The sequence below is a fragment of the Rosa rugosa genome, chromosome 3, assembly GCF_958449725.1.
Source record: "Rosa rugosa chromosome 3, drRosRugo1.1, whole genome shotgun sequence".
Classification (NCBI taxonomy): Eukaryota; Viridiplantae; Streptophyta; class Magnoliopsida; order Rosales; family Rosaceae; genus Rosa; species Rosa rugosa.
This window is the reverse complement of record NC_084822.1, coordinates 8,466,466-8,476,526: the sequence shown is the minus strand read 5'-3', so window position 1 is coordinate 8,476,526 and position 10,061 is coordinate 8,466,466. Positions and strand designations below refer to the sequence as shown.

Below are 10,061 nucleotides of genomic sequence, written 5' to 3'. Positions count from 1 at the left end.
GAGAGATTTTTAGGTTAATTAAACCACAAAGTGTTAAACTGAATTTAATCCTCTTTTCAAAAAAAAAACTGAATTTAATCCTAAAAGATACATATAATTGCTGAAAATAAGGTTGGACAGTAAATTTGGTGCTTTTCATAAGTCGCTTCCCAGAATTAATTCTTCTCTTCATGCATGCAGAAGCAGTAATTCTAAGAGGAGTCCATTTTGCTCTTCAATTTAGTTGTCTCAACATTGGTGTGAGAGTGACTGTGGGTTACCTTACCTGAGGATATATATATATATATATATATAGTCTCTTTGGCTCAATTAAACTATTCTCAAATACAGCATACTATAAAGTAAATAGTATAGCAAATCGTTTAGCACATGTTAAATAAAACATTGAGACATCTAGTAATTTTATGAGAAATATGTTTTGAACTACTATATATATATATTTGAGGCATATACGTGTGCTAGCAGTAGGGGTGGGCACATGTCGGGTCGGGTCGGATCGGGTTAGGGTCCAAACCGTTTCCGACCCGGATCCTTCGGTTGGGCCAAAACCCAAACCGCAACTGATTTTTTTTTTTGTGGGCCGGTTTTTCGGTTGACCCGGATTTTCAGGTCGGGCCGGTTCGGTTATGGGCTTTTTAAATACTAGCCCAGTTTTCAGAAGTTACAAATTTTCTAAGGCCCAATATTGAAGATTTCCATATTTTTCAACATGTTTCAGTGACTACAACTTTCAATGGCCCATTTTCCAGATAAGAAAAATGAGCAACAAATTAAGTTCTAACACAAACAAGTCACTGATCAAATGATCAATATATGATCTATCAACCTAATAGTTTACCAACTCACAAAAACCAAAAAGCAAGCATAATACTAATCCAGAACCAGAAGCAAGCAAGTGAAGCAACCAAGCAATACAAATCCAAAACAGTTCCGAATCACTTAAGTTTACAAACCAATTAAAATTCAGGAGTTCCAAACAAGAAGACAAGAGTTCCAGAGTTGAAAAGAAATTAAAAAAAAAAAAGGTTAAGAACATAAGCAACAAGTGGATTTCTCCTGTTCATTCCATCATCTGAAGTCCCAATGCTTGATGCAGCCTCTACGCTTGTGGGAGTAGGCGTCACAGTGTTTGAATTCCCTTCCATCATCTGAACAACAACACAATTTACTGAATTTAGAACTATATTTATCAACAACAACACATAGACACAGTATAAAGCATAAACCCAGTGAAATGAACTGTGAAATGAATAGAAAAATATTGAACAATCGAGAACATTGAACGGAGTATCAGCAACAATACAAGCTATAAATCAAAACCCTAAACACAAGCTTATCAGCAACACACAATAACACAGTATAAAGCATAAACCCAGTCTCATAGTCAACAGTTCAACACTCAAAACACATCAACACACATCAACACAGTATAAAGCCACAGCAACATAGTCAAAACAAAGTATAAAGCCAAAACCCAGTATAAAGTATAAACTGTGAACCTAAGATCGAAGAGATTTATTTTCCGAAAAACTCACCAAAGAAATCAATCGAATGAAGTAGAGAGTAAGAGAGTGAGAGAGCAAGCTAATGTGGAAAGTTTTCGTCTGGGACTCTAAGTTTTCGTCTGGGCTGGAGAGTAGAGAGAGGTCAAGAGCCCGAGCGGCTTTGTGGAGAGATCCAGATGCAAATGAGAGCTAGGGCTCCCTCTTTTCAGTTTTATATGGCCATAGGGATTCTCTGAGGTAAGGTATATCATAAGCATATATGGACGAATAGGAAATAAACAACTAATAAAAATAAATAAAAATATATATTAATTAAATTCGGTCGGGTCAGTTTTTTTTCGGTCGATCTGAGACCCAACACCGAACCCGCACCGCATCAATTCGGATCGGCTCGGTCCTTTGAATTTTTCTGCTGTTTTTGATCGGGTCGGTTAACCGGACCGTTTCTTCGGATCGGGTCGTGCGGTTTGTTGCCCAGTTTCGGTTTTGTGCCCACCCCTAGCTAGCAGTAGTTCGAAGTATGACCACACATGAGGTGTATTGAAGAATGTAATGCTCCATAGGGAAAATAACTTTTATGTTACAATATAAGTCAGTAATTCATTACTAATCAATGCATTATGAGATAGAACATCTACTGCAAAGCGATTTAGTACATTTAGCATTATATATTTCATAATGTTTAAGGAAAAGAGAATTGTAGAGAGAATTAGAAGAATAGTTGTGTCTTTCATTGATAACAGAAACCCTTATATATAAGGAGTTCAAGTACATAATCTTTGAGTACAAGGAATCATATTCTAATTAGAACTAGAAATCTAGAACAATCTTCTCCTATTATAACAATAGAAAGTAATCCTAATATTTGGTAAGGCACACATAATCCTGATATCTTTCAATACTCCCCCTTATGCCGTCCAAACATGATGTCATCGTGACACCATGGGGCTTCAAACGTTGCCTCGTTAAAAACCTTGCTTGAGTAATGAAAACCCTGTGGGACAAAAACAACATCGAGGAGGAGAAAAATAGTACAACACGCCCTTCACTCTTCCAGATCAAACATGCATGTAGACATCATGTCTCCCCCTGATGTCGAGATCTCCCCCTGATTGCTACAATCGTGGGAGTTCGGATAATTTCCTCATTCCCATGCTCTATACATGTTTCTCGAATGTGGATTTAGGTAACGACTTAGTGAATAAGTCCGCTACATTATCCTCTTATCGGATTTGATTCACTTCAATCTGAGAAGTGTTTGTTGTTGCTGATTATAAAAGAACTTAGGCGATATATGCTTGGTGTTGTCGCCAGTAATGAAACCTTGCTTCATTTGTTCAATGGAAGCTGCATTATCATCATGAATGCACGTAGGTTCCTTCTGTGGTAGACTTCAAACCACATGTTCTTCGAATGTGTGAAACTATGGACCTTAACCACATGCATTCATGAACTGCTTCATGTAGAGCAATAATCTCTGCATGATTCGAAGAAGTAGCGACAAGGGTCTGTTTTGTAGACCTCTAAGATATCGCGGTGCTTCATATGGCAAAGCCATAACTAGTTTGGGAACGACTTTTATGCGGGTCAGAGAGACACCCTACATCAGCAAAAAGCCATCAAACCAGCACCAACGTTTTGACGGAGGGAGGGAGGACGCCAGCCACCCTCGGTGGCAGTGGCATTGCCGTGTACGACAGCAGGGACGGCGACCTTCGGGCCAATGGAGCCTGATGCCATTCTTTTGTCCTTTCTTTTTTCTTTGTAAGAATAGAACATGCCCATCTATCATACCTTTTAAGTATTGAAAGATTGTCTTTACACCCGTCCAATGACGTCGCGTTGGCGCAGGGCCACATGTAACCAACAAGTTCACAACAAATGAGGTGTCCGGTCTTGTATTGTGCTAAGTACAATAATGCGCCTATTGTACTCAGGTAAGCACTTTTGCTATTATCACGTCTTCGTCATCATCCATGGGACGAAACGGATCCCTCTTAGGGTCAAGACTACAGGCGACCATGGGAGTGCTTATAGGCTTTACTTTATCAAAATGCCTAAGCATCCATTGCGTCAACAAGATTCAAGTTCTAAACCGAGACAAAATCGTGTTCTCCCAAGGCTTTTCATCTCAAACTTAGATTTCAGGTGTACACCGGTTTCCCTTAACTCATCAAGGGTTCCAGTTATGTTCATCAACATAAACTGCGACAATTCCAAATCCAGAACTTGTCATGGAAACACGCGAGCATAGTTCAACATATCCCTTCTCAATCAAGTAGTCACTTTAGTGAGCGTTGCATCCTCATTGCAAACGCGCTCCGTGGTCTAGAGCCACTTGATTTGGATAAATGAAGTTCATCAGGGATCTTCATGTATATTTTTGTATCTAGATCCACATAAAGATACGTAATGACCACATTCGTAAGTTGCATGTTCAGTTATTCGGAAACTACCAAACTGAAAAGGTAGTGGCCGGAGTGTAATGACATCAATTACGAGGGAATATGTTTCCCCGTAGTCGATTCCAGGGTGTTGTGAGAAGCCTTGCACCATGAGGTGAGTCTATAATAATCTCGTTTTTCTCATCACACTTTCTAACGAAGACCCATCTATGTCAACATGTTTTATGTTAGGAGGTGTCGGCACCTCAGGCCCGAAATCTTTCATCTTCGTTAGTGAATCCAATTCAATATGGATCGCATATTTCCATTTAGGCCAATTTTCTCTACGTTGACATTCTTTAACAGAGCAAGGTTCGATGTCATTGGTCTCAATAATCCCACGTCTTCATGTACACTAGTGTAGTTTGTAGAGATCTCTATATTCTCAGGAATTGGTTCTCACATTGAGGCGTCCCCAACGATGTCTCTTGGACATAACCACAATCCATGATATTCTCATGAGACGGATTTTGAGTATCAATGATCAATGGATTAGGTTGTGCCAAACTCGCTCTTTTCCTAGGGCGAGAATCCATCGAACATGTGGGTCTCCTACACTCTCTAGCAACACCCATGGCCTGTGATGCCATTATGCCACCTTGTGGCGCTATCATGCCACCACCCATGGCGGCGGCACCGTGCCCAGCTCCTCTAGGTGGCGCCATGTTCTCTTTAGGGGACATCAATCCTTGCAGGCATGTTTGCAGCAGGTATAGTCACACAAGTGCGTAGGAGCTTGCGAGGGCAAGCGAGGCTAATGGGTTAGTGAGGCTAACCGGGTGAGGCTAGCAGAGCGAGACGCGGGGGCGTGCAGGGGCAGCGAGGCTAACCAGGATGAAGTAGGGTAATGGCAAGGCTAACGGTGGAGGGTTTTCTTGGTTTTGGCTTTTGATTTTAGGATTAGGGCTCGTGCTGATAACGTGTTTGAGGAAAAGAGAATTGGGAAAATAATTCTGTCTTCATTGATAATAAAAGCCCCTATATATAGACAACATAATCTTTGAGTACAATGAATCCTATTCTAATTAGAACAAGGAATCTAGAACAGTCTTCTCATATTACAACAATAGAAAGTAATCCTAATATTTAGTAAGGCACACATAATCCTGATATCCTTCAACACATAACATATTATTTGCACATAACATATTATGGGGAGTGCATATAAATTGTAATCTGCACTCCCTCTACCTCCATTTAATATATTTTATGCTCCTTACAAAGTCATTTCCCGTTCTGCCCTTTTATTTTCTTTATCAAAAATTAAACAAAATCTCAATTTACTAGTGAAATAAAAAGAAAACTGAACATCAACTACAACCTTGCTAAAAAACTGATCAAGTCTGCATCTGTCTGAAAAAGTTTTAGCCAGCAAATCAAACAATGACTTGATAAATCAAAGCTAACTTCATGCTCCAACAATTGTGGGTCTCCTCGACCACAATTTCTTCAGCTGATGTATCAATTTTCACATCAACATCCTCTTTCTTCTCATGAACCTTCATCAACTTGCCAAGATCGAATTTGGGAGCTTTCAAGATCTTGACTTTTCAAATGAAAACATTCTGCAGTGGATAGATTCTGGATGTGCCTTTTCAATCTTTATGCTAATCATCTAAGGAATGAATTTTTGCACCAACGAAGAGTCTATACTCCATTTCTCAAGCACCATTTTCGCAGCAATGATGAGTCTATACTCCATTTCTTAAGCACCATACCGCACGGTCCCAGCCGGAACGCGCTGATGGGTGATTGAAATTTGAAACCAAATTCGAGGAGCTGAAATGAAAACCGTGGAAAAGATAAAACACTCAAGTTTGAGGAAGAGAGTGAGAAACAAAGACAGAAAATTGGGATTTGAGTTTATGGATTTGGTGATAGCATTGAAGTTCTTTCTTTTCCTTTCTGGGTAAAAATCATAGCTGGGCCTGGGGTTGAAGATGAAGAAGAGGACGGGTGGGTAAATGTGGCGAGAGCAATTTGGTGTTTCGTATAAGGGCAAAAGAGGAAGTGTAACATATGTCTTTATAAAATATATTAAATGGAGGTAGAGGGAGTTTGGGGAGTTTCAATTCAACTCAAAAGGCCCAATAGATCGGGGTTTTTCATTTTTATAGTTGCATCTTTGTAGGGTTCTCTTTTCAGAACCTGCAACACAACTGATATCACACCAAAGATTGTCAAACCATTCCTGGATACTTTCCTCTGTTGCAGGTAACTTCTCTTAATTTTCTGCTTCAATTTGTCTTCTAGATATATGAATTTCTGCATTTGGTGTTCTTAGAACTTAAACCAATAAATATTGAAATCACATGTTAATAAAATAAATCATTAGATCCAAAACTGAAAATCCAATTGAATAAAAATGAGATTCTAGGTTTGATGATTCCCAGAATAATTTCATTAATTGACCCTTGAACTATAGCCTACGTTGCCCTTTGATATCTGGTGTCCTACTGTTTGGATGAAAGAAATCACTAACTAGATAAAAACGTTAATTACTTGATCATGAAAATCAAAGGACTTTTTACTCTTGGAATATATCACATGAAAAATCTGGGTTAACTTCTTTGTAACTCGCACTTTTTTTCCTTCTTCTGAAAATCTCATTGATATTGGGAAAATGCAGTTTGATCCTTAATCCTATAACTAGAAACTAACATAACAAGAACTTTTCACACTTTCAGAGACAAAAGTTTGCACTGGAAACAAAGAGGAAAGTTTACGTTTTTAATCTCCTTCATCTGTTTTGTTATTTTGTAAATGATCCTATTTATGGATTTCAGTAGAAAATACTGGATTTATGATTGTTTTTTCTTTTTATTTTAGACAGTCCAACGCTCATATAAGAAGCTCATACAAGTAAGAGGTTGTTATAATCAGATTTAGTTACCAACTTTGCTCATCCTATGACAGTCACTTTATCATTATCTGATCAACTCTGTTTCGAACAATACTCTTTTTTCAAACAGATGTTAAAAAGCTTCACATCTAAGGCATTGACAATTTCCAGCTTGCACAGCATTAGTTCTGTCACCTATGGAGCCAGAACTTGATCAGGTATTAGCCTTTTTTTGTTCTTATTCTACGTTCCTGATTGATTGCTATGTACTTTTGGTTGTTTGATTTCAGAACATTGGTGTTTTGTGATTGAGTTTAGCGATTTACTTGATGTTCTGTGAATAAGCATTTTCTGTTCATTACTTTTATTAATCAGTTTGCCATTTCCTTCGATCTACAAACACATAAGTGAAACAAACTTTTACACGCTGAACTGTGTCACAGCCTACTCAAATTCCAAATCAAAATCCTTCAATCACTTGCTATACTACTTCAACATCTGTTGGCTACCACTCTCTTTCTACATGCTACTGATCTATATCAAAAATTGTGTCGCAGCCTACTCAAATTAAACACTATATATCTGTTAATGTGTATATGTTCTAGCTGCTACTGAGTATCAACTTTCAACAATCAAATTAAAAATTTAGGATTCAGGGTTAAGGGTTTGTACAAAAACTTCTCAACTGCATAAAACTTTTTGATGATTTAATATCGAGATCTCTTCTATTGTCCTAAATAATGATCAGCTTTTACTTTATATTTTAAAAACATAGATAGCATGCATAAGTGACATTTACGGTTTACAGTGCAGTATCTCATGATCTGAAACTTGATCTGGCTTCAACAATCGTTTAGCGCTGTCATAACTCCGGTTGTACTTTACCTGGGTAGTATAAGTCAACCAATTGTAGTATCAAGCTATTGGTTGACTTATACTACACACATAAAATTACAATAAAAAACCGAGCCATCTAAATCAGCCAGCAAAATTTTGGTGCAATCTTTGAAATTGGTCTGAAGAAAAAAATACTGCAATTGATTGGCTTATACTACATAGGTAAAGTTAGAATCTCTGCGAATGTGATGTAATGGTTCTCTTTATTTAAGAAAAGAAAATTAAATTAAATTAATTATAGTTACTGTATTAACTGAATTTCAATTGTCAGATCGTGGAACAAGCCATTATTCCAGAGAAAACAACAGTTGTGGCTCAGTTTCTTCATTTCAACAGCAGGAACAAGATAATCTTTCATCATATCTGTCTACCTATGTGTAAGATATCTGCCCGCATTTCATTTCTTATCAACTGAAACTAGCTTGCTTAACTGAAATTTGATAGGATTAGGCCTTACTGTTGTGTACGTTTGTAAAGCCACATAATTATTTAGCATATTGATTAAGCCCTACTACCTTCCTGTCTTTCATAAGTTTTCATTAAATGGTCTTATTACTCTCCATCATTACCAGATTACATAAGCATCACTGAATTTTCATAGGATTAAGCCTAACTGCCTTATTATACATCTTTCATAAGTTTTCATTAAATGGTGTTATCACTGTGATCATTAGCAGACTGCATAAAAGAAGTCCATCATACTTGCCAAATAAATTTTTGATATAGATCAGTAGCATGTAGAAAAGAGTGGTAGTTCTAATGGAAAGTTGGCTACCTTAGATTTAATTGATTGACATTAGAAACTATGAGTAAATGTAAATTTTCAGAAATTCATGGTTTCCATTATAAACCAAATACACATCATCAGCTTGGATCCTGAAGAACCAAAAACAAACCACCTCAAAATTTTGTGTGTTGCTTTCATAAAAGGTGCGCTTTCTGCTCCATTGAATTTGCTTTAATCTTCCTTTTTTTTTTCTTAACATTTGAATTAAAACCAAAACTGAAAACCCATATTTGAGCTTTGACAATAGTTTCATTGCTATATCATTTCAACTATCATCACTCTAATTGTTGCGCTAGAAATCAGCATTTAAAATAGTTAATCAATGTACTGATTCGAGATATTCTTCTGTTGTCATTATACCCAAGTTGGATGATCATCACAAAAGAAAGTTGGCCAACTTATTGAAAGAAACAGACAGAATTCAATAAGTACAGACAAAAAACTGGTACATACCGTTTTCTCCATTGCTTTTAGTTTTTTAAATCTATCAATATAAAAAGGAATTCAAGGATCACTACATCGCAGAAAAACATCAACTACATTCAATAAAACTTCTTAAATATGAATTGTCGAATTTGATGATCAACTATTTTAACTTGCAGGCACTGGTTAAAACAAGAAAAGGTGTATCTGATTTCAAATGGTATCATAAAGACAGGTACAGTAGAATGAGGCTGAGATTCTGTTACGTAATGTTATAAGATCAATTGTAATATCATCATCTATAAAAGCGATTACTGCGTTGAACAATAACATATAATAGTAATTCCCACAGCAAAGTGTGGGCACACTTTCTAGTTGTGATCATGGAGTGATTGCTTTTGTGGTAAATACTCCGTTTTAGGCTGCTGATTTATGTAGAATTGAAATAGATAAAGACCTGCTGTGCATGAGTTAGTTACTAAATTCAACATTTGGAAGTCTGACAGATCCATGTTTTATTACTAATTTAAAGTGTGTCAATTTTCTATCTGGTTTTGAAACCGAACCTCTTTCAAAACTGAACCTGGGTAATTTCAAAACTTTGGCTTCAGCGGTCATAGTTGTTTTGTTTTGATTCTGTAGGTTCTATGCAAGGGAGTATCTGCATTGTTCTTCTGCCACTGTTCCTGATTGCGTTATTTGGTGTTAGTTAGGTGCCTGTTTTCATTCAAGCATGTCAATTTTGTTCGGAGATTGTTGATTGTTTGAATATTTTTGTAAATATTTGTTTTGTGTTGAGAAGATGTCATTGAATTAATGATTAAAATGGACTGTTGATTTTGCAAAGGGTTCTGTGATTGCTATTTGGTTAGTGTTTTTTCTTCTTCTTGATTCATTTTTGCTATTTTTGCTAATGAAATGAGTATGTTTTCAGTTTAAATTAAACTTGATAATTGTTTTTGAGTGAAGCTGGATATTTTGATAAGGGTACATGATGTTATCCTTGATTGTAAACAAATGCTTTATTTAGGCACTGTTGTTTTTGATATTGTTTGAATAATGCAATGTGTTTCAGGAACAGTGTGTTATCAAAATCTGCAAGTATTTCGAATCCAAGTACAAATGTTTACTTGATGTTCTTAATGGAATTTAAAAAATGATGC

At 36.7% G+C, this 10,061-nt stretch overlaps 2 long non-coding RNA genes across 2 annotated transcripts; one reads left to right on the top strand and one right to left on the bottom strand.

Moving 5' to 3' along the window:
• Positions 1-878: 878 nt before the first annotated feature.
• On the bottom strand, positions 879-1,673 carry LOC133738372 (uncharacterized). The gene is made up of 2 exons (XR_009860100.1): positions 1,536-1,673; positions 879-1,148 (listed from the first exon to the last, which is right to left on the bottom strand). It is a non-coding gene; the product is annotated as an uncharacterized LOC133738372 (long non-coding RNA).
• A 4,378-nt stretch (positions 1,674-6,051) lies between these two features.
• LOC133740800 (uncharacterized) lies at positions 6,052-8,727 on the top strand. The gene is made up of 4 exons (XR_009861425.1): positions 6,052-6,163; positions 6,922-7,009; positions 7,600-7,850; positions 7,960-8,727. It is a non-coding gene; the product is annotated as an uncharacterized LOC133740800 (long non-coding RNA).
• The last annotated feature ends 1,334 nt before the right edge of the window (positions 8,728-10,061 follow it).